We start from the raw sequence: 25,928 nt of genomic DNA on the forward strand, positions 1-25,928 counted from the left end.
TTTTTAACTTCTCTAATTGAAGGTGTCTGTCCCTTTCAGTCTCCTCACTCTGTCTTTCAGGTACCTGTAACTCATATTTCCTCTGCCTCATATATCCTCTGTTTTTCAATCTCTTTTCTTTGTTTTTCAACCTATAACACCCTCCATTTTTTTCTTTCTTCTTCCACCCTAGTTTCTCCCATTCTAATTGCAACTCAATAGATCTATCCTCTGGAAAATTTTATAAGGCTTTCTCAATAAATTTTCCTTCACCTATAAAATATTTCTCTATAATCCTCTGTATTTGTATTTTCCTCATCCAATGCTTGACTTCAGTCCACTTTCTTTCTTTGGCTTGGCTTCGCGGACGAAGATTTATGGAGGGGGTAAAAAGTCCACGTCAGCTGCAGGCTCGTTTGTGGCTGAGAAGTCCGATGCGGGACAGGCAGACACGATTGCAGCAGTTGCAAGGGAAAATTGGTTGGTTGGGGTTGGGTGTTGGGTTTTTCCTCCTTTGCCTTTTGTCAGTGAGGTGGGCTCTGCGGTCTTCTTCAAAGGAGGTTGCTGCCCGCCAAACTGTGAGGCGCCAAGATGCACGGTTTGAGGCGTTATCAGCCCACTGGCGGTGGTCAATGTGGCAGGCACCAAGAGATTTCTTTAGGCAGTCCTTGTACCTTTTCTTTGGTGCACCTCTGTCACGGTGGCCAGTGGAGAGCTCGCCATATAACACGATCTTGGGAAGGCGATGGTCCTCCATTCTGGAGACGTGACCCATCCAGCGCAGCTGGATCTTCAGCAGCGTGGACTCGATGCTGTCGACCTCTGCCATCTCGAGTACTTCGACGTTAGGGATGAAAGCGCTCCAATGGATGTTGAGGATGGAGCGGAGACAACGCTGGTGGAAGCGTTCTAGGAGCCGTAGGTGGTGCCGGTAGAGGACCCATGATTCGGAGCCGAACAGGAGTGTGGGTATGACAACGGCTCTGTATACGCTTATCTTTGTGAGGTTTTTCAGTTGGTTGTTTTTCCAGACTCTTTTGTGTAGTCTTCCAAAGGCGCTATTTGCCTTGGCGAGTCTGTTGTCTATCTCATTGTCGATCCTTGCATCTGATGAAATGGTGCAGCCGAGATAGGTAAACTGGTTGACCGTTTTGAGTTTTGTGTGCCCGATGGAGATGTGGGGGGGCTGGTAGTCATGGTGGGGAGCTGGCTGATGGAGGACCTCAGTTTTCTTCAGGCTGACTTCCAGGCCAAACATTTTGGCAGTTTCCGCAAAGCAGGACGTCAAGCGCTGAAGAGCTGGCTCTGAATGGGCAACTATAATCCTCTGTATTTGTATTTTCCTCATCCAATGCTTGACTTCAGTCCACTTTAATGCCTTAGAAATAACCATCAGATCCTCTTTTCTCTTGCTCTGCAGCTCTGCAGGTGATGGTTGTGACAAAAATGTATCAACATCCATTGCTTCTGTTTTTCCACACACAAGCTTTAAATTAGCTTGAAAAAAAACAATGATCTAATAAATTTTTAAAAACTCAAATTTTCAATCCGAACAGACGAGTCCCCAAAAATGTTACGAGCCCAGAGGACCCATAAACCCATCAGCGATAGATATTCACCAAGACAAATGGTTACTTAAACAAAGGTTGCTTTTAATGATCTTAAACATGAAAACAGAATCACACTTTAACTTATCACTATTAACTTAACTAACAAAACTTATCCCCCTTCTAATTCTAAGCACATGTGTATGTTCTGAAAAATTATTTAATTCACAGTCCAATCTCACTTCTCATTCCTCCAAGCTCACTGGTTGAAGGCAATTCCTATACTGTGCACAGAATTTAACATTTATGAAGTTCACCAAGCTTTGGTGCTAGAAAGGTAAATGGTTACCACTGAGGTAGGTTCTTGTTGGACACCCACCTTGTAACCAGCCACTTCAGTATCTTGCCGAAGAAACCTGCCCCATCAGGGTTTTCCAGATGATAACCTCTTTCTCTCAGGTCACCACAGTGTTCCTTTTCCTTTCTCTTATTTCAAGTGAAACATTAGACAGCCAGTCCTTTCCTTTTGTATGAAACACAAGGCTGAACTAAGCACTCACACCCCGTCTTCCAAATGACTGTCAAACAGCAGAATTGATCTCTGTCTGTCCCTCTCTCTCGGTCTCTCAGAGAAAAAAGACTGTGTTTTTCTCTTTCTGCTTGCAAAATCACATGACCCTCTTAGAACAGCAAGTTCTACCCCAGACAGCCTGCGGTTCCAACCGTTATTTCAGCTGTTGCCTTTGTGTAAACAACAATCCATTAGTGAAGTCTCTTGGGCAATCTCCAAGCTTTTGCAAAGGCTCTTGTCGCTGGTCTGTTTAGCATGAGCATAGGTCCAGTATTTTAAATAAAATCTGTTTTAAAGTGTTCGTATGTGACCTACACTAAAAATCCTTTCCCAATTTTTATCCCAAAAATATATCTATATTGAATGGCATAGATACATGTCTATTAGTTACTACTTTAGCTTTGGGGCTATTATATAACACTCTAATCCAACTCCAAACTTCTCTAACACCTTAAAGAAAAACTCTATCTATCAAACATCTTTTCTGCATTTAAGTCTACTACAACACTCAAATCGCCTCTTTTTTTGCGCTAACTGAATTATCTGACTACATTTTCTGAGGATTGTCTCTTTTTAACAAAACCTGTCTGATCCATATTTATTAATTTAGGTAACAATTTATTCATTCTATTTGCCAAAGTTTTTGTATCAATTTTATAATCCACAGTAATTATTGCCATCAAGAATTATTCTGGAAGAGTATGAGTTTCCAAAGACTGTTCTAATGCATAAATATAGGAATTAATAAATACTTAAATTCTTTCTAATATTCAGGTGTAAATTCCATAGATGATTTATTACTTTGTAATGAACCATAGGTTACCTTATCTCTACGTTAGTAAATGGAGCATTGACTTACAGTTTGTAAGCAATATTATCTGCGATAAATAATTATCTATTTTACTTTAGTCTCCTAAAAACTCTGAAGTATATAATGTTGAATAAAAATATTAAAGGATTCATTTATTTCTTGAGGTTTATATGTAATTACAGTAGTAGCTTTTTTAATCACATTAATTATTGTTGAGGCCTGTTCTGCCTTTAATTGCCAAGCTAATACTTTATGTGACATCTTAGCTAATTTATAATATCTTTGTTTTGCTCTTATGACTGCTTCCTCAGTTCTATAAGTTTGTAATGTATTATACTGAAGCTTTTTATTGATCAAAAATCTACGTTTATCTTCAGAGATTCGCTTCTGAAGGTCCTTTTCTAAAACTGTAATTTCTCTTTCTAATTGTTCTACTTCTCTCATGTATCCCTTTTTAATTTTAGAAGTAAAACATAATTGGACCTTTTAAATATGATTTTAAGGCATCCAATATAATAAATTTATCATTTATTGAATTCAAATTTATATCACAAAATGTCTGAATTTGAGTTTTTAAAAAATTACAAAAGTCTTCCCTTTTCAACAACAAAAAATTCAATTTCCATCTCTGTATCTACTTCTCCTTATCAGGCATTTCCATCGTTATTAACAAAGATGAGTGATCAGGTAAAATCCTTGCTTTATAATTTGCTTCAAAGATCCTAGCTTGCAATTGAGCCAAAATTAAAAATAAATCAATTCTAGAATAAAAGTCAAATCTACTGGAATAAAATGAATAATATTTCCATATATTTATTAAATTAAAATCTCCCATCAAACCCAATGTAGCTTTAGCTGGTTTTGTTCTTGTCATTCAGGTCAATCCGTCCAATAATGGGTCGAAGCAAAAATTAATATCCCCTCCAATGCCTCTGGTTTAGAAATGTATCTTGAATAAATTTCTTGTCATCAACATTCGGAGCATACAAATTCAAAAAAGTCCACATTTGCAAAAATATTTGACAATGGACCGTTACATATCTCCCTGCAGGATCTGAAATAATATTTTGGGCTTTAATCAGAAGATTCTTTTTGATCAGAATTGCCACCCCTCTTGCTTTCGAATTAAACGAATATGACATTATGTGTCCCACCCAAGCACTTTTTAAATTTCAAATGTTCTTTTCCAGTTAAATGTGTTTTTTTTTAAGAAAAGCTACATCAATATAAGGGGAACATGAGGGGAAATTTCTTTACGCAGAGGGTGGTGGGGATGTGGAATGAGCTTCCGGCAGACGTGGTCGAGGCGGGATCATTGGTTACATTTAAGGAAAGACTGGATCGTTACATGGATAGGAGGGGACTAGAGGGGTATGGACCGGGTGCTGGTCAGTGGGACTAGGAGGGTGGGGATTTGCTACGGCATGGACTAGTAGGGCCGAACTGGCCTGTTCTGTGCTGTAAGTGGTTATATGGTTATATGGTTATGGTTAACTCCCAATTTCTTGATAAATGTTAATACTCTTTCTTTTTAATCATCCCATTTAACCCATTAACATTAAAATTTACTAACTTAATCACATTATTCATCTAAACAAAACATTGTCAATCCCTCTCTCTTGCCTCCTCCAGCAAGTCTCCTCAAAATCCAATAAAAATACCATGTGCCAAGATGCACCCTCTCCAGCAATCCAAAAAAGAAAGGAAAAAGAAACAAAAGTACAAAAAAAATGGTTACATACTTACATCAAAAACAATGTAAAAGAAATGCCTTCCGATAAGTGTTGTCTAATACACTAACTCCCTCAATTTTACAGATTGTGACCAAGGTCACAAATGGACACATACTCCAACAATAGTCAACAACTCCCCGCCACCCCCTCCCCTCAGCCCCATTCCTCACATCTTCTTTGGTATATTTAATATTTAAGATTTATTCACTTAGTTAATTATGATTAATCAATTTATTAGTTAACCACAATTAAAATAGCTTCCCGGAAATCAAAAGGAAAAGGGGAAAGGAAAAGAATATTCAATTTCTTCCATCCCAATTGTAAAAATAGAATTAAAAATGCATCAAGTTTGCAACAGCTCCTAAAGGCTGCACTTCAGGAAGACTGTTCATATTCTTCCACTTGAGCAACGTTAATAAAAAAATCTGTTCTGTTCTCCTGGAACAAAGATCTTCAAGGTCGCAGGATATCGAAGAACAAATTTATAACCTTTACCATAAAGATTTTTTTTAAACTGTATTAAATTATTTTATTCTCAATAGTTCTTCACTCAAATCAGCGTAGAATAAAATTCTAACCCCTTTCCATTACGGAGGACCTTGTTGTTCCCTTGCTCCTTTCAAAGCAAGACTTAGAATTTTCTCTCTATCTTGATAGAACAAAAATGTTATTAATATAAAATGCAGTTTTTGATTAGGGAGGGGTATTGGTCTCAGAGCCCTATGGGCTCTTTCAATTTCAATTATATTTTCAAAATTCTCCTCTCCAAAAACTTTAGGAATCCAATCTTGAAAGAAGCGAACTACATCTGTATCTTCTTTTCCTTCGGAAAGGCCTACTATTTTAATATTGTTTCTTCTATTAAAATTCTGCAATACATCCACTTTATCTGAAAGCTTTTCATTTACTGTAATTAAGCCAGTTGTAGCAACTGTGTTTAGTGCGTAATTGAGTCAAAGTTGTTTACTCAGTCACCTGCAGCTTGTGAAAACCCCGCATGTTCCAAATGATGTTATTGCATTGTGACGTCATGATGTCACTCAGAACCTCCCGAGCTGGTTTGATTAAGCCTCTGGTGAGCCGCTAGACAGTGGTTGTATTTTCCACAATAGGTACCCTGTCTTACAAGAGAAAATATACTGGAGAGGGCAAGAAATAAAATTAGAGAAGACAAAAAAACCATTGGAATTCAAGGGTCAAAAAATATTTTTTTACCTAGACATAAGTTTTGAACTCCTAATGAAGAGGAAGGAGTTTAACACAGCAAAATTGATCCTATGGAAAAAAGGCTATAAATTTATGTTAAGATATCCAGCTGTGCTTAAAATATTTATCCCGGAGGAGCAAAACAGACTGTTCTTGGATCTGGAGAAAGCACGAGAATTTGCAGAACACCTGCAGGACAGAAGGAGAGATGAAGAGATGTAACAAGAACGACGACAAACTACATATAAAGATGTAAAAATAATGTATAAGTAAGAACTAAAGAAAGGAAAGAAGAGGGAAGGTGGAGAAAAAAAAGAAAAGAGGGTGAGCTTTGTTAAATATGAAGATAAAAGTCTTTTCTGGAGGGGGTTGGGTGGGAGAGAATAACAGTCACTGCGAAATCAGTTGACGTTTGCGAGCGGGTTCGCAATCCAAATGGAGAGGGGAGTTGTGGTTGCCTGGCAAGGGACAAGGGGCAACTTAGAGGGGGGAACGACACTTGGGGTTAAGGAATTTTAGATGTGGGAGTTGTTAAAGTATTTTATGTTTTAGAAGTGTTGTAATACATTGAGTTCAAAAAGGGAAAACTGAGAGATGAAAATGGGGAAAAGGGGGAAGGTGGTGGTGAGGAAGCAGAAATGAGATGTAAACAGAATATGAGATGGCCATGTTGAACTTTATGACTATAAATATTAATGGAATACATAACCAAATTAAACAAAAAAGGCTATTAAATTTCCTGAAAAAAGAAAAAAATAGATATAGCATTTGTGCAGGAAACGCATCTAACTGAAGTGGAACATAATAAATTAAGGAGAGACTGGGCACATAGTGGCAGTATCATATAATTTGAAAGCCTGAGGTATAGCTATATTAATCAATAAAAATGTACCAATCAAAATAAAGGAGGAAATAATAGATCCAGCAGGGAGGTATGTAATGATAAAGTGTCAGATATATTCAGAATTCTGGAATTTGATCAATATATATGCACCTAATGAAGAGGAACAAAAGTTTATGCAAGATATTTTTTGAAGATTGTAGATACACAGGGGAATATGTTGATAGGAGGAGATTTTAACCTTAATTTGGCCCCAAAGTTGGATAAAACTGGACAAAAGACTAACAAAAAGAATAAAGTGGCCACATTAATGGTTAAATCAATGCAGGAAATGAAATTTATGGATATATGGTGGAGACAGCACTCAAGGGAGAAGGAATACTCATATTATTCGAGTAGACATAAAACATACTCAAGGATTGACGTTTTTGTTGTCAGCCCATATTCAAGGGAGAGTTAGGAAAACTGAATATAAAGCTAGATTGCTATTTGATCACTCAACCCTGTTATTAGCAATAGAACTGGAGGACATCCCAACAAGAACATATAGATGGAGATTAAACTCCATACTATTTAAAAGACAAGAATTTAGAGAATTTATTGAATGCCAAATTAAAATATGCTTTGAAGTAAATACGGAATCAGCGAAAGACAAATTTATATTATGGGACGCAATGAAGGTCTTCATTCGAGGCAGATAATAACTTATGTAACTAAGATGAAAAAGGACTACAATCGGGAAATAGAACAGTTGGAAAGTGAGATAGTAAGTACAGAAAAAGAACTAGCAACAAGGGAAGATATAACAAAAAGAAGAGAATTGGCAGACAAAAAAATAAAATACGAAACATTACAAATGTATAAGGTGGAGAAGAACATAATGAAAATAAAGCAAAAGTATTATGAGCTAGGAGAAAAAATGCACAAAATATTAGCCTGGCAACTTAAAACAGAACAAGCTATAAGAACTGTATTGGCATCAAGGAAAAAAGACAAACAAATTACATATAACCCAGCAAAGATTAATGAAAACTTTAAGGAATTTTATGAACAATTATACCAAACTGAGAACGAGGGGGAAAGAAGACAAAATAGATGAGTTTTTAGCTAAAATTGAACTGCTGAAATTGCCAAGAAGAGGAGCAAAACAAGTTGATAAAACCATTTGGAATAGAGGAAATACAGGATATATTTAAAAAGCTGCCAAACAATAAAACACCTGGAGAGGATGGACTCCCAATGGAATTCTATAAAACATTTAAAGAGTTATTAATTCCTCCTCTCCTGCAAGTAATGAACCATATACAAGAAACACAGAACTTGCCAGATTCATGTAAAACAGCAATAATTACAGTAATACCAAAGACGGGGAAGGATCCACTAACACCAGCATCATATAGACCAATATCTCTACTTAATTCAGATTATAAGATAATAGCAAAATTATTAACAAACAGATTGGCCGACTGTGTACCAAAAAGAGTAAAACAAGATCAAACTGGATTTATTAAGAAAAGATGAACAGTGGATAATGTCTGTAAGTTAATTAATTTAATTCATGCAGTTCAAGGAAATAAGATATCAACAGTGGCTGTTGCTTTAGATGCAGAAAAAGCCTTTGACAGGATAGAATGGAATTATTTATTCAAAGTATTACAGAGGTTCAATCTACCAGAAAAATATATTAATTGGATTAAAGCATTATATAATGGATCATTGGCGAAGGTGACAGTAAATGAATATGTATTGAACCAATTTAAATTAAGTAGGTCAACTAGGCAGGGATGTCCACTATCTCCCTCACTGTTTGCTTTAGCAATAGAACCATTGTCAGAACTGATAAGAACAGAAAATAAAATAAAAGGGATAAAAATAAAGGAGGAGTATAAAATCAGTTTATTTCCAGATGACATCATAGTATACTTAACAGAACCAGAAATATCAATAAAAGAACTACATAAGAAACTGAAGGAATATAGAGAAATATCAGGGTATAAGATCAACACAAATAAAAGTGAAGTGATGCCAATGAATAATGTGGATTACACAGAATTTTAAAAAGAATCACCATTTAAATGGCAAACACAAGCAATCCGATACATAGGTATTAGATAATAATTTAAAACAGGTGCAATATAAAAGTTCACCAATACTGCATCATTTACTCAACATGTGGAAGAAGATTCATGTAGAAAGGAAAAAAACAAATTACCAACTACCAAAATTATTATTGACGCAAGATCAACTAATCCCTTTCACAATAGATAATCTTTCCTTTACAGAATGAGAGAGAAAAGGAATTAAAAGAATAGAAAATTTTGGGGGGGAAATAATTCATTAACATTTGAACAAATGAAGTACAAATATGGAATAACTCATGGTACAATGTTTGCATATCATCAACTGAAAGCCTACTTAAAGGATAAATTGGGAAGCAGACTGAGATTACCAGAAGGAAGCAGCTTTGAATATGTGATTACAGAAACAATGATAATAAAAAGATTTATAACAAACATGTACATCAAGATGGAAGAGAAGGAAAATGATGAAATAAGCTATAAACCCAAACAAAAGTGGGAAAAAGATTTAAACATAAAGATAAAAAAATGAAATATGGGAAAAGTTATGCTCTGGAACTATGAAGAATATAATAAACACAAGGTTATGCATGATACAATATAATCGGTTACACAGGTTATATCATGGCCCAAAAGTTAAAAAAAATGGGATCCAACATTATCAGATAGATGTTTTCGCTGTAAGGAGGAAATGGGAATAACAGTACATGCAATTTGGGCATGTGAGAAAGTGAAAAGTTTTGGGAAGATCTAAATCAGGTATTAAATAAAATCACAAAAGCAACATACCAAAAAATCCAGAGATCTTTCTTCTAAGTAATATAAGAAGTAAAGAATTAGGCCTCAAAGTGGATGAAGCACTAAAAAGATTTATTATGATAGCCTTAGCTGTAGCAAAAAAATGTATAATGTCAACTTGGAAATCAGAAGAGAATCTGAGAGTACAGCAATGGTACATAGAAATGAATAAATGTATTCCATTGGAAGAAATAACATATAATTTAAAAAATAAAGTCACAATATTTGAACAAATTTGAGAACCGTACATGGAACACAACAGAGAGGGCTTGCCTCGGACCTCCACCCTCTAAAATGATAAAATGATAAGAAGACAAAATGACTTGATCCAGTGTGCAAAAGTAGAACACACAATTTTCTTGTTTATTTTGATTGTGCGATAACATTGTTTAATGGTTTTATTGTATTGTATATGTTGAACGTTAAATGGGTTTGGAGGGGGAGGTAAGGTAGGGGGAAAGAAAGGGGAGAAAAAGCCACTGTATATATTTAAGAGGGAAATTTTTATATGTATTTTAATTGATATGTTTCATAGTGTGAAAAATAAAAAAAGTTTTAAAAAATAGGTACCCTGTCTTCAACAAGGTGTACATCATCCTGTACTCTTGTAATTATTTTTCCATTTTCTCCAACTTCTTCATTTTATTAACAACATCCAACACTTTGTTAGTTTCTGCTTTCATTTCAGTCTTCAAACCCTTTAATCCTTCTTTCATTTTCCCTTTCATTACTTTAATCTGCTACATTATCATTATGGATAACCCTTCAGTTTTAGTCTGGAGTAATTTTAATTTCTTCAATTATCTCCTCTTTTTGTATATCTGCTTCTTCCTCTTCTTCAGCTAACGAGCTCCCTCTGGATCCCAATTCTTCCTCCTCAGGTGCCAAAGTTGAGGTCCCCAACTTTTCAACAAACCCTCCCATGCTTTGGGCTTGATTTGCGCGAGAAGTCACACATGCATGATTCACTTCCTGGTTTCTCATTGACGCCATTTTTCCGTTGTAACGGAATAGAGATGCCAGCAGAGGTCCCCTACAGAGACTGAGATTGGGAGGTAGCACGAACTCCAGCATCCTGCTTCATCATCGAGGTAGGCCTCACATCCTTTTTCTTCTTCTCTTCCCGTTGGGTTCCAGAGGTCGTGGTAATTGCTTTTTCTTTTTTTCAGAAGCATTGTAAACGTAAAGTAGAAAAGTTTAAAAATATTTTTAAAATATTTTTAGAATTGTAACAGTACTTATTTAGCACTTTTTAAACTAATTTCCTAAGGGAGTCTGGATCCTACATGTTGATCCTATGGCATCACGTGATGCTCCCACAACATTTGCACCATTAATGCTGGGTTCCCTAGCCTGTAATTTCCTCTCAAGGTCCCAGTAATTTCTTTTACAGCTTCCCATAATATTCTTGGATACATTCAATCAGAGCCAGAGCTGGTGCCAGACTATTTTGCAGCCTGAGCCAGGCTGAGCTCAGAGCAGGTGATGGCACTAACCTGGTGGGAGGTTATCAGCCCACTGGCGGTGGTCAATGTGGCAGGCACCAAGAGATTTCTTTAGGCAGTCCTTGTACCTCTTCTTTGGTGCACCTCTGTCTCGGTGGCCAGTGGAGAGCTCGCCATATAACACGATCTTGGGAAGGCGATGGTCCTCCATTCTGGAGACGTGACCTACCCAGCGCAGTTTTATCTTCAGCAGCATGGATTCGATGCCATCTCTGCCATCTCGAGTACTTCGATATTGGAGATGAGGTCGCTCCAATGAATGTTGAGGATGGAGCGGAGACAACGCTGGTGGAAGCGTTCTAGGAGCCGTAGGTGATGCCGGTAGAGGACCCATGATTCGGAGCCAAACAGGAGTGTGGGTATGACAACGGCTCTGTATACGCTTATCTTTGTGAGGTTTTTCAGTTGGTTGTTTTTCCAGACTCTTTTGTGTAGTCTTCCAAAGGCGCTATTTGCCTTGGCGAGTCTGTTGTCTATCTCGTTGTCGATCCTTGCATCTGATGAAATGGTGCAGCCGAGATAGGTAAACTGGTTGACCGTTTTGAGTTTTGTGTGCCCGATGGAGATGTGGGGGGGCTGGTAGTCATGGTGGGGAGCTGGCTGATGGACACACAGGAAACAAACAGGGAAGAACATTAAATGGTACACAATTACTAATTCAAGTAAGCGATGATTTAGATATTCACCTCAGACATCAGTTAGATCCTGACAACTGTAAACCTATATTCGACCCCGCTTACACACTACACACACTGCTTCACTTAAGCGACAATATAGACGTTGACCTCACACATCAGTGAGCCTATATTCGACCCTGCTCACACACTATAAACAGGAACTCTTACACATGCTCCCAGTTTCCTGATCAACAGGGGTGAAATTCTACTGCAAGCATTGATCTATTGCATTACTACATCTCAGCTTCAGTGTAGTGCACACCTTACCCATGACCCTTCCAGCAACATCCACAGTAGCAACCTGGCATGGAACAGTGTCTGTGGCTTGGACCATGAGGCAGAGAGAGAGAATGTGCTGGGTGCTGGTACTATATACTGTTCGGTGCTAATCTGTGTTTCTAACCAATATGACTCTAGGTAGTTTAAAGTAGCCAATGGCAAGATGTGCACTAATGGGTGGCCAGAGTCCAACATTGATTGACAAGTGATTTGACTTCCGAATAAGTTTCAGCAGGGAGGACACGTGACCACCCGCAATACACACATTCCTGACAGGCATGGAGGCCACATTTCTTCCACACAAAACAGGGGGTTGATAATATTATCACAACAAAGTGATCATCCCCTTTTTATATCTAAGTTCCATCCATGTAGCCTCACTAGATGATTCCAAAGAATATCTCTGCTAGGTTCTGCCATGTAAGCTCTCTCTAATCAGAAATGCAACCCCACCCCCCCTTAAATTTAAATTTAGACATACAGCATGGTAAGAGGCCATTTCGCCCCACAAGTCCGTGTCACCCAATTTACACCCAATTAACACACCCATGGTTGCTTCAAATGGTGGGAGGAAACCGGAGCCTCCAGGGAAAACCCACATAGACACATGGTGAATGTACAAACTCCATACAGACAGCATGGGATTCGAACCCCAGTCCCAATTGCTGGTGCTGTAAAGGTGTTGTGCTGATACACCAACCATGCCGCCCCCTCTAACTTTCACCATTATTTTATCTGTAGCATCTCTACTTCAGTACATTGAGCTACCTGCCCACCTCCCCCACCCCCGCAACCATGTTTCTGCTGTGGCTATAGTATCCCAGTTCTGTGTCCCAATACATACCCTGAGTTCATCTGCCTTTGACAACCATCAGCACCTGTAGCTTGTCAAGTATGACCAGCAGCTGTTGAAATAAAGAATAATATATGACTTGCTTTGTTTTCAAACTTGTACTAAATAGTGAAATAACTGAATTGTTAACAGTCAAAGCCATAACTGACAGCACAATAAAAAATTTAAAAGACCTTTTGTGATATTATATGTAAATCCCCAAATCAACTTGAAGGGATTTCCAGGATTAATAAATTAATTGCTAAATGGCTCATCCTATTGTATAAAATTAATTTTTATATGCATGCAATTCTCAGAATTATGAAAGAGCTTAAAATAATTAAGATGCCTATATAATTTATTACTTTTGAGGCTTTAAATGCTGTTCGTACAGTAAAGAAAATAATAGTAGGCTGCCAAGAAATCCATCTTTTGCGTCTGAGTTCACAGTGCACAGTTGTGTCTAACAACTTGACAAGATGAGGGTTGTCGGCTCCATGCCACTGTTTATTCAACTAACATCAATGATTTGAGCCTGGACTATGACTGAACTTTACCAAGATGCTTGAAAGACATGACCAACTGTCAGCTCTCTGAATCCAGGAACACCAGGTTCATTGTTTTATTTTCTGGACTCATAGAAATGATTCCCAGGAATCTGTGTGATGTTGACTGAAGGAAAATGAAATGAGCAGTTTAACTGGATAGTGACGGCACTGAGAGTATTCAGTCAAATTTTTGCTTAAGGGGCAGCACATTTGACGAAGCCATGCCTTTATAGTGCCAGCGATCGGTTCTGGGTTCAACTCCTGTATTGTCTATAAGGAGTCTGTACCTTCTCCTTGTGTCTGCATGGTTTTCCCCGGGGGCTTCGGTTTCCTCCCACTTTTCAAAACATACTGGGCGTGTAGGTTAATTGGGAGTAAAATGGGTGGCATGGACTCGTGGGTTGAAATGGCCTGTTACCGCCCTGTAGGTCTAAATTTAATTTAATTTAAATTTAAATTTAAAACATTCAAAATTGAAATAACATCACTGATGGTGTGAAAAAGATGACTTCAGAGCTGTAAATTTACCAATGCTGTTAAAACAATTTCTCAAAATAAATGTTCATTGTTGTCTAATGTTTTTTTCTTTTAATGGAATACTGTTCCTTGGTCCTGAAAGTACAAATTCTGTCATTTGTGCTTCGCAATCCTGTTAGTGAATTACCAAAGTTAACTCTATCTACTTTTCGAGATTTATTGTTGTTTCATTAATTGTTAATATTAGTTCTCTTCCTGACATCCATAACCTTAGTTTAACTTGCTGAACATCCGTCCCCTTCATCTACATTTTAATTAATCAATTCATTCGTTTTTAAAGCCTGCAGTTTCACATCTTTTTATGTATTGATGCAAAGACAAGTTTCAAAGACAGACATTGCAAACCATCAAGTTTTTGCAAAGAATTCAAATACACCAAACTGCATTGTAAAGAATAATAATCGCTGTTCGTATCCAAGAGGCAATTGTTGTTTGATTTATTTCGGCTCAATAGTATGAAAATTTGAATATATTATGGAGAACATATCACAAATCAAAGAAGCCAGAATGGAAGTTGAAAGGATTCAGAGCTTGACAAGGGAGATATATAACCCTTTTTCTCTGGTTGGTGTGGGTATGTAATGGAAGAGCTGAATTTGGATTACATAATCATTGTTGGTCTTGTAACAAGAAAATAAAATCAGAAGTATATTTTCTTTTAAATATTTGGTAACATTATTTTCATTAAATTTCTAGAAACAAAATATTTTAAAATATCTCTCAGAGTACAATTCAAATCTATGCACTGGCAACCATTTGCAAAACCGTGCTGTGAGACTATCTTGCCTATGGCAACAAACCATAAAAACAATTGAATTAACTTCCTGTGTATTTGGACTTTAGAGCCACATAATGGAAACTCCAAGGATGAAGCACCTGCTGTTTATCTTGTTTATAATTCCAACAAATGGAGGCAATTCTTCATGACATGTTGCTGGAGGTAATGCATTATCAGCACTCTGGAGTATAATTCCAAGTATGAATTTCATTTGACCTTGAATAATAGAGTAAGATTTACCTATAGTCAGCAATAATTTTGTTATGATATTTTTACATTTAATTTCCATTATTTTATGCACTTTATCAGTGTCTGGACACTCATGCATTAAAACTCTATGATAGAAAGATGAAGATGAAGATATAATGAACTTTCTGAAATTTGTTATTTATTCTTGTGTTTATAAAAATATTTTTAAAAGGTTAAATAAAATTGCTGATCAATAAATTATATTGGAAATTCAATAGAAGATTAATTTGGTTATTAAATCTGCCATTATTAGCAAATTTAAAAAGGGGTTGAGCAAATTTTTATTTTGAGAAATTCAGTAACCACATAGATTTAACATGAAGATTAACAAGCCCGAATTAGTGATCGGTTCAATGATGTCAGAATAGCTCGCCATATTCAAGTGGAAGTATTTGCTTGATTCAAATCAGCATTGTAGTCGCTATTTTGAGTGAAACCAGCTGAAACCTGAGTCATTAAGTGAGATTTCTTATATTGCATGCATTCCAGGTTGTATTCAATGACTTTGCTCTTTTCTGTTTTAGAATCAGAATTTATTGTCGTGAACAAGTCATGAAATTCGGTGTTTTGGGGCAGCAACATAGAGCAAACATTCATATAAACCACTTTTACAACAAATAATAAAAATAAACAAAATAGGGCATGAAAAGTGAGGCAGTGTCTTTGGTTCATTGATTATTCAGGAACCTGATGGCAGCGGGGAAGAAGCTGTCCTTGTGCCGCTGAGTGCTCGTCATTTTCCCAATGGTAGCAGAGTGAAGAGGACCTGAGAGGCAGTAAACTAGTTGAGGCTTTTTTAGAATTTTTTGGACCCTACTTTGCTTTCGATGAACAACTCTCTAGGGTTCCCCAGATGAGCAATGATTTCATTGTACTTGTTAGCCTGTAATATGGACAGGAAAACAAATAGATCTTTTAACAATTGGAAATTTCAGTAAAGTGTGGTTTTGAAATGTGTGATTTCTAAAAATGTGTTTTTGTTAGCCGACCATCGGTTATGATAAAAGGGAATGATCTTATCCCTATTTATGTTGCTGTATTAATTATCCATGAATCTGGATTATAAGAAACATGAGTTCTAATCTCATCAGAACAATCTGTACTTTTAAATTTGGTTAAATTGCAACTATTGTGATTGTATAGCAGTAAAAATAGTATAGAAATTCTTGTTATAAGAAAGGACATCTGTCATCCTCTGTTCAAGCCTTTTTGAGACTAGACCCACAGCAATGTGTTGATTCTAATCTGAACTTGCCAGTAGGTCACCAATTGAGTGACAACACTCACTGCTGAGCTCTTGAAAAAAAAATTCCACAAATTTTTAGTGAACTCTGGGACTTGCATTCCTCTTTTTTTTAATGCCAGTTGCTGTTATGCAAATTCAGAAGGATCCTGATCATCCCACATGAAATTATGCCCATTCCTGTATCACTGCTGGGTTAAACTCTTGGAATTCAGTATCTAATGGATCTGTGGGAATGCCTTCCCCATGTAGGTTACAATAATTCAAGAAGGCAGTATCACTACCTTTTCAAGGACAATATGTTATAGACTATACTTTTGTTAACATGATAAACAAAATAAAATCAGTTTTAGTTTAAAAGTAATTGCATTTTTATTGATGTTCTTGTGTTTTTATCTTCATCAAGGATCACAAAATTGGGAATCTTACAATGTTAAATGGCCAAATATTGATTTCCAAAAGTAGGAAATGAAGAAAACCAAAATGGGTGGCATGGCTGGCTGCCAGTGATCGGGACTGGACTGGGGTTCAAACCCCATGCTGTCTGAATGGAGTTTGTACATTCTCCCCATGTCTGCATGGGTTTTCTCTGCGGGCTGTGGTTTCCTCCCACTATTCAAGACGCACCAGGGGTGTAGGTTAATGGGCAACATGGACTTGTGGGCCAAAATGGCCTGTTATGTCTAAAAAAAAATTAAAAATTAATATTCTGCCATAATGTGGCTTAAGTTGACTTGAGAGTGAAAGATTGCAATATAATGCCAATCTGGGCCAAAATAATGAACACTTTATTAATGCAGTTTTGCAATAACTAAATTTGTTCAAATTCATTATTATGTGTGATATTCAATCACAGGATTGCAGGGATTCTTGTTTTCTTTTGGGATCCCAAAGTTTAAAAAAAAGTAAAGATCGGTGTTTACCTCATCCCTGAAATGAATTTATTAAAAATGATCATTAAAATGAATATTTATTGCTTGTTGAAATTCATTTGTATTCAGCAAAATAATTGAAACAGTCAGAGGATTAACTCCTGATCAGGAAGTTTTATGTTTCATGATAAGTGCAAATGACAAAGGCAAGTATTTATGCATTATTGATTAAAGATTTTGGGAAAAGCATAGAATTCTAGTTTTTATCTAAAAACCAGAAACTATTATAATGCAAAACCTACATACATTAATTGACATATCTTGTTTATACAAATAATACTGAACTCAAAGAACACCACAAGTTAGGCATCATGAAATCATATAACTGTAGGGGAGACATTTCAGTTCATTGAATCCATGTCGGACAAAAAAGTGCTGTCCTGCATAAACCCATTTCCTGGCACTCTGCGTGCATCTTTCTACCTCTACCACTCTTCAAGGCTGAGTCTTAATCCCCAACAACCATGAGGTTGGAACCCAAGGGATTAGGGAAAGAAGTGGGATTACCAAAAATTAGAGGTTGCTATTGATGCCATCTTGAAGCAGTACTGGAGGCTTCCTCTACCAGTGAGGGAATCAGAGACGATAAGCTACAAGTCCTGCACTCCTGGGTCGCATTCTGGTGTATTCCATGATTAGGGACGGTACATTGTACCAGGAAACCATGGACATACTCAAAGGACAGTACCTGGGTAAGATCAATGTCGAGTACACCAGACAGTTTCTAGTGACCCACAAACAACTACATGGTGAGTCCAATGCCGAATATCTTCGGGCCCTGCGAGCCCTTAGCAGGGCCTGTGAATGTAAGGCCATCTCTGCTGCAGAGTACACTGAGGACTGATCTGCGACACCTATGTCATGGGGATCAGGTTGAACTACATCATAGGAACATAGGAACAAGGAACAGGAGTAGGCCAAAAATGGCCCATCGAGCCTACTCTGCCATTTAATAAGATCATGGCTGATCTAATTTATGACCTAACTCCACCTACCTGCCTTCTCCCCATATCCCCTAATTCCTCTATCATGTAAAAATTTATCTAACCAAATTTTAAATATGTTTAATGAAGCAGCCTCAACCACTTACCTGGTTAGAGAATTCCAAACATTCACTACTCTCTGGAAAAAACTATTTTTCCTCATCTCTGTCCTAAATCTACTCCCCCGAATCTTGAGACTGTGTCCTCTCGTATTAGTTTCCCCGGCCAGCTCAAAAAACCTTCCTACATCTATCCTATCCATACCCTTCATAATCCTATATGTTTCTATTAGAGCAACAGAGACTCTTGAAGCAAGAGGGACTCAGTCTGTGGAGAGCAGTCGAGCTGGCAGGTATGCTGGAGGTGATTCTCCAGAACATGGGGGCCTACTCGACCAACAACGCGGTCGCCTCATGGTTACCCTGAGTACTGCCATCTTGGGATGCGCCGCCATCCCTTCACTCTGCTAATGACTTGACCACGGCAGCAGTGCTCCGCGGCCACCTCCTGTTGCTTTCGCCTGGCTCCAGTGACAACCTGGCCTCAGCCACGGTGCTACGGGATCAAAAGGAAATGCTGCCCAGTGAAGGATTCAACTTGCTCCAGCTGCAGGAAGAAGGGCCACTATGCCAAAGTGTGTAATTTGAAACCTCTTCATAACAGCGCCGCGTGCGGATTGTGGGGGCTGCCGTCCTGGACACCATCATTACCCGGGGCCAGCAGTACCATGTGTGATCTGTGGGGGCTGCCATCTTGGGCGCCATCTTTGGGACCCAGCAGTGCCGTATGCAGGGCGTGAAGGCTGCCATCTAGGGCACCATCTTTGGGATCCAGCTGCAGCGCATGTGGGGCCTGAGTATGTCGATCACAGCTGCCTTCCAGTGTATAGCATAGGGGCCACCATCTTGGACGCTGTCAACCTCTGGGGATAACTACGCTGCTGCATGGGTGCTGCCATTATGCTCCCAGACTACGAGTAAGCACAGATCAGACCACAAACTGACACTGGCCTCCGAGGTACTGGATCAAAACAGCGCGCATCAACTGTGTCGGACTATGATGGACATCTCGATCAACAATCAGGTGACAAGATACCTTTTCAATAGCAGGAGTACTGAGAGTTTCATCCATCCCAATACAGTGCAGTTTTACTCCCTTATAGTAAGGCCAGTAAGCTATAAAGTTGTCCTAGCCTCAAAGTTCCACTCAGCCGAGATCTGCAGCTACACCATCATGACACTGACTGTGCAGGGTATGATTTACAGGGACTTTAAAGTCTTCATCATGCTGTAGCTCTGCTTGCGAGTGCTGCTGGGGATGGACTTTCAGTGCCACCTCAGGAGTGTTACAATGCAATATGATTCCCCTCTCCCCCCCTCCCTTGCATGTGGATATGGTCAATCAAAATGCTCAATATCATGTGTTCTCATCGATCGACCTGATATCCACCTACCACCAGCTCCCCATCCACTCGGACGTCCGCCAGTACACCATCTTCGAGGCCGCTACCACTTTTTCGGGGAACCCTCTGGTGTTACTAACGGTGTTTTCATCTTCCAACGGGAGAGGGACTGGATGGTGGACCAAAATGACCTCCATGCCATATTCCCCTACCTAGATAATGTCACAATCTGTGGCCGTGACCTGCAAGATTATGACGCCAACCTCCAGAAATTCCTCACAATTGCCAAATGTCTCAATCTAACCTAGAACTGCGATAAATGTGTTTTCCGCACTACCTGCCTTGGTTGTGTTGTGGAGAATGGAATCATTGGCCCCAACCTCAACTGCACATGCCCCCTGCTAGAGCTCCCCCTCCCCCACAGCCGAAAGCCCCTGAAAAGGTGCCTGGGGTCCTTTTCCTATTAGGCCTAGTGGGTCCCTAATTATGTGGAAAAAGCACTTCCCTTTATCAAGTCCTCATCCTTCACCCTGAGAAGAAAGGCCCAGCAACCTTCTGTCACATAATAGAAGACATCACTAAAGCTGCAATGTCCACAGTGGATGAATCTGCTCCATTTCTGGTGGAGAGCAATATGTCCAATTTTGCTCTGGCCACCATCCTTAATCAGGCAGGCCGGCCTGTGGCCTTCTTCTCCCGTACCCTCCAAGGTCCTGAAGTCTGACACCTTCATCGAGAAGGAGGCTCAGGCAATAGTTAAGGCAGTGCGGCATTGGAGGCATTACCTGGCCGGCAGACGTTTTGTCCTGCTCATGGGCCAATGGGCCATAGTATTCATATTTAACAACAAATAGGGGGATTAGATGAAGAATGATAAAATTTTAAGGTGGAGAATCAAACTCCACCTATAACTACGATATTCTGTATTGGCCAGTGTACAGATAAAAACATCCATCCACAGTGACCTCTGCCACTACTTCATTAAATCTCATAATCTGCCGTACTCCATCGGGGATGTCAGAGACATAACTGAGGACTGCCGGGTCTGTGTGGAGTGCAAATCGCACTTCTACCAACTAGATAGGACACACCTGGTAAAAGCTACACGGTCATTCGAACATCTGAGTATGGACTTCAAGGGCCCCCTTCCCTCCACTAAAAACGTGTATCTCCTCATGGTTATCGATGAGTATTCACTTTTCCCCTTTGTCATCCCCTGCCCAGACATGACCATCACCACAGTCAACAGGGCACTGTGCAACTTGTTCACCCTATTTAGGTACCCGTCATATGTCCACAGCGACTGGGGGGGGTGCGGGGTTCCTTGTTCCAGAGCAACAAGCTACACCAATACCTGCTGGCCAGGGGTATCACAACCAGAAGGACCACTAGTTATAACCCCCAAGGGAATGGCCAAGTGGAGAGGGAGAATGCCACCATGTGGAAGGCCATCCTCCTTGCCCTTAACTCTGGGGACTGCCAGTCTCTCACTGGCAGGAGGTCATCCTGAGGCACTCCACACTATCAGGTCACTGTTTTGTGAACTGCTGTACACTCATTTATCTAGCTCCACCCAGTTCTGTGACTGTACCCTTGGCTCCTCCCTTTTGACCCTGCATAAAGACTCCAACACTATAACCCCTTCCCAGAAAGCCTGGGTCACAGCATAGGATGACCTTCAGGTTTATTGTAAATAAAAGCCTATTGTTCAGTAACTCTAGTCTTTCGAGTTATTGATAACACATTACCACTGTGCACTACCTGCCTTTTGCAACCCCACAGCGTACATGACCAACAACCCAACTGCTCATCACACTTAAAATCACCCCTGCTGTCATTATTCGCCAACCTCACTCCCAACCGTAAACACGTTGTCACCAAAAGTAGATGGTACAGTGCCAGAGACAGGGCCTTTATCCAGGTAGAGGTACAGTGCTTATTCAAGGAAGGGATCATTGAAACTAGCCCCAGCCCTTGAAGAACACAAGTAGAGGTAGTACAGAATGGGGAAAAGAACAGGATGGTCATCGATTGCAGTCACATCATCAACAGATACACGCAATTGGATGCATACCCCCTCCCATGAATAGTTAACATGGTCAACCAGATTGCCCAGTATCGGGTATTTTCAACCATCGACCTGAAGTTGGCATACCACGAGCTTCCTATCCGCCTGGAGGACTGCCAGTGTCAGGTTTTGAGATGGAGATGGAGCGCATAGTGGATAAGTACGGGTTGTGGCCCATTTTCCTGTACATCGACAATGTCACCATTTGTGGCCATGACTTGCAAGGACCATGATGCCAACCTCCAGAAATTTCTGTTACGAGCCCAGAGGACTCATAAACCCAGTTGCAAGACAAATGGCTATTTAAACAAAAGTTTCTTTTAATTATCTTTAAACATGAAAACAGAATCAAACTTTAACTTATCACTATTGACTAAACTAACATAACTTAACCTCCTTCTAATTCGAAGCACACATGTATGTAATATGTATGTAAGTTCAGGAAAGTTCTTTGATTCACAGTGCAATCTCACTTCTCATGCCTCCAAGTTCACTGGTTGCAGGCAATTCTTATACTGTGCACAGAATTTTACATTTATAAAGTTCACCAAGGCTTTGGTGCTTGAAAGGTAAATGGTTACCATTCATGAAGGTTCTTGTCAGTTTTCAGAGAGAGATTTATTGTTTGCTGGACATCCAGCCACTTCAGTGTCTTGCCGAAGAAACTTGCCACATCAGGATTCTCCAGATGATAACCTCTTTCTTTCAGGTCACCACAGAATGCCTTTTTGTTTCTCTTATTCCAAGTGAAACATTGGACAGCCATTTCTCACCTCTTGCATGAACCACAAGCTTTGACCAGGCTGAACTAAGCACTCACAACCCGTCTTCCAAATGGGGTTTTCCACAAGCTTGCCAGCTTGTCCTGTTCCAGTCCCAGCTGTTGCTGCTGAGTGTAACACTGTAGAAGTGATCTCTGTCTGTCTGTCTGTCTGTCTTTCTCTCTCTCTCAGAGAGAAAGCCTGTTTGACTTTCTCTGGTTGCAAAACCACATGACCCTCCTAGAACAGCAAGTTCCATTCCAGACAGAAGGCAGCTCTGACAAGTTCTTACATCTGTTGCCTTTTTTGTAAACAACAATCCATTAATGAAGTCTCTTGAGCACTCTCTAAAGCTCTTGCAAAGGCTGTGGGGCTGATATGTCTAACATTAGCAGAGCTCCAGTATTTCAAATAAGGTCTGTTTTAAAGTCTTTGTATGTGACCTACACTAACAAACCTTTTCCAATTTATCTCCCAAAAACATATCTATATACTCTGTCATACCAACTACGATATCTTGTACTGGCCGGCGAAACTTAATAAGCCGCCATAAGGCCTGTTTTGTGGGACCTGTGCCAGCACACAAACTGACTGGCTACAAAACCTCCACAATGATCTCTGTCACCTCAGATTTACCAGGTTTTATGATTTTGGCAAAGCATGCAACCGGCCATACTCCATTGACAAAGAACTGCCAGGTCTGAGCTGAGTGCAAGCCGTACTTCTACCAGCCAGACAGGGTGCAATTAAAGCCACCCGCCCCTTTGAGCAACTTAGTGTCAATTTTAAGGACCTCTGCCCTCCACTGACTGCAATGTGTATTTTCTTAACATCATTGATGAACACTCCCATTTCCCATTTGCCATCCCCTGCTCAGACATAACTGCTGCCACAGTCATCAAGGACCTGCGCAGCCTTTTCACTCTCTTTGGCTTCCCTAGTTATATCCACAGTGACTGGGGGCCTTCCTTTATGAGTGATGAGCTGCGCCAGTACCTGTTGGCCAGGGCATTGCCAAAAACAGGATCACTAATTATAACCCCCAGGATAATGGGCAAGTGGAGATGGAGAATGCTAAGGTTTGGAAAGTAGTCCTCCTGGCCTTGCGGTCTAAAAGTCTTCCAGTCTCCTGCTGGCAAGAGGTCCTCCCGGAGGCACTCCACTCTATCAGGTCCCTGTTATGTATTGCCACAAATGCCACACTGCATTAACGTATGTTTTTCTTTCCCAGAAAATCTGCAACAGGGACCACACTACCAGCATGGCTGATGTCTCCAGGGCTGGTCCTACTTCAGAAGCATCTGAGGAGCCATAGGACTAACCCCAACTGGTTTAAAGGGTCCGCCTCCTCCATGCCAACCCCCAATATGCCTACATGACATACTCTGACGGACACAAAGATGCCGTCTTTGTCGGGGACTTCGTTCCCTCAAGGACGCTAGAGACCGCTGCTGATCACCCCACACACCCTTCACCATTGAACGCACACAATACACCTGAACCCTGGTACCCTACCTCTACCCCAAGGGAGGATACACTGATCTCAATAATGCCTATCCACCAGCATAACACTGATGAATATGTACAGGTGCCTGAGACTGTCAGGACCCCTTGTTTTTAAGGGGTGAATGTGGTAAACTACTGTGGTGTATATAATTGTCTGGTCACCCACACCTATTGGCCCTTAAACTTGAGGCCCCTCCCCACAGGCTCCTCCATAATGTTGCACAGCCCCCTCCTCGGTGCACGACAGTCAAACAGTATGGCTGTGCTTTTCTTAAGTGAATAAAAGCCTATTGGTTTCTCAGCCACAGTCTTTCAAGTAATTGATGGTGCATCATTGATGTTCTTCTAATTAGGATGCTGCCTCAACTTGGCAGTACAGTAGGCCATGGAGAGATTTGTCAATATGGGAAGTGAAAGTAAAATGCTGGCTTCTGGGTTATCCTGGCTAGTAATAGAGCAAAGGTACTCAATGAAGCAGACTGTGAATCTGCATCAGGCCTCCTTGATGTCGAGAAGGCTGCATGGAGAGCACCAGATGCAATAAATGACCCCAACAGATTTGGAGGTGAAGTACTGCCTCAGTTGAAAGAACTGTTTGCAGCCTTGAAGGGTAGTGAGGAACAAAGTGGGATCCTTTTGGAGGTTATGATAATTGCAAAGAATAGTATGTTGGATGCAAAGATGTCAAGGGAACCATTTTCCTGTTATGTTTGGTGGGGCAAGGACAGATGAGTGGGAAATGGAGGAGAAGCTGGTGAGGACTACATTGACAGTAATGAAGGGGAAATCATGTTTAATGAAAAAGGAGGTCTCCTCAGATGTCTTGGAACAGAAAGCCTCATTATGGCAACAGATGAGGTGGATAGGGAGGAACTGGGAGAAAAGAATGCATTCTCGTGTTACAGAATTATGCTAATATTAATATTTAAGTTATAATATATTATATTTTAGAGAGGTACCTTGTAGGCTGGAAACAGGGAAACACACACAAAGACACCTACATACAGATAACACATACTGAAGACTGTCTGAAGCTGAAGAGTCATAAAACTAGAGTTGATTGTTCCAGAAAAATACTAAACCAACAACCATTTGCTTGATGACCTGTGTAGACCAACAGGCTGTAATGAGCATCGAAAGAACCAAAGACTTGTTGATCCAAACCAAGGCTTTTATTAACTAAAAGACTGGAGCAAATCACAAGTAGGTCGACCAGTCCAGAATGCAATCCTTTAAGACCTGCCAGTAGGTGTGGCTACACTCTCAGCCAATCACAGTCATCCTACACTACCATCTGTACATATGTACATATACACATTGGTGATAGAATCTGTACTATCAAATAGGCCAGCTGCCATTAGTCATTATTTTGGAAAAAGAACCATTAGTGATTGAAGACACTTCAAAGAAGCAGCTTTTGTATTATCAACAAGATTGATCTCAGGTCAGAAATGCAGTAACGTTCTGTGAGAAAGAACTGCTATCACAGTTTCCTTATCAAGGGAGGAATACAGGATCAAAGTGGCTTCAGAAAAGATGGCTACTTCACATGTCTGTCTTTGTTAAGAGACTGTGGCCATTATAATGGTCATTTCGTCTAAAACCCTTGCTTGGGTTTGTGAAATCATCATAGAAATCGTAAGTTCCGTAACCGACACGGAAAAGGGGGGAATTGTAAAAAAAAAATCATTTGTATGAAGAAATATTTCTCTAAAAGCAATACTACAAGAATCAGTGAATTTTGAGAAGTCTGATGACCTGGGGCCTCACCTACTCCATAACTACTTTTGAACAACAATTTAAATATTCTGAGTTTCAACACAAAAGATTTATAAGACTGAACTTTGAAATTGACTTTTCAGAATCGTGCCTGAACTGTTATGGTTTAAGATCTGCCACACACACACACACATATATACATTTGCACATAGTGGGGTTAAGTAATATTTTATATTACTAATAGTTATTAATAGAAATTATTGTTTTTAAGATACTATTGTCTTGGTGAATTTCTATTGCTGCTGCTCATTGGGTGAAAAGAGGTCCAGTCCAAATGACTTTTGG

At 39.6% G+C, this 25,928-nt stretch overlaps 1 protein-coding gene across 14 annotated transcripts in view; it reads right to left on the reverse strand.

Annotated features, from left to right (window-relative positions):
• Positions 1-25,928, reverse strand: part of LOC138760542 (serine/threonine-protein kinase MARK1-like) — a 302,067-nt gene that overhangs the window by 208,829 nt on the left and 67,310 nt on the right. For all 14 annotated transcript variants that reach the window (XR_011355689.1, XM_069931242.1, XM_069931237.1 and 11 more), the window contains one exon: positions 12,870-12,930. The gene's annotated coding sequence lies outside the window, so the exon portion shown is untranslated. The remainder of the gene's footprint in view (positions 1-12,869; positions 12,931-25,928) is intronic.

Source organism: Narcine bancroftii, chromosome 4 (assembly GCF_036971445.1).
Source record: "Narcine bancroftii isolate sNarBan1 chromosome 4, sNarBan1.hap1, whole genome shotgun sequence".
Taxonomy (NCBI): domain Eukaryota; kingdom Metazoa; phylum Chordata; class Chondrichthyes; order Torpediniformes; family Narcinidae; genus Narcine; species Narcine bancroftii.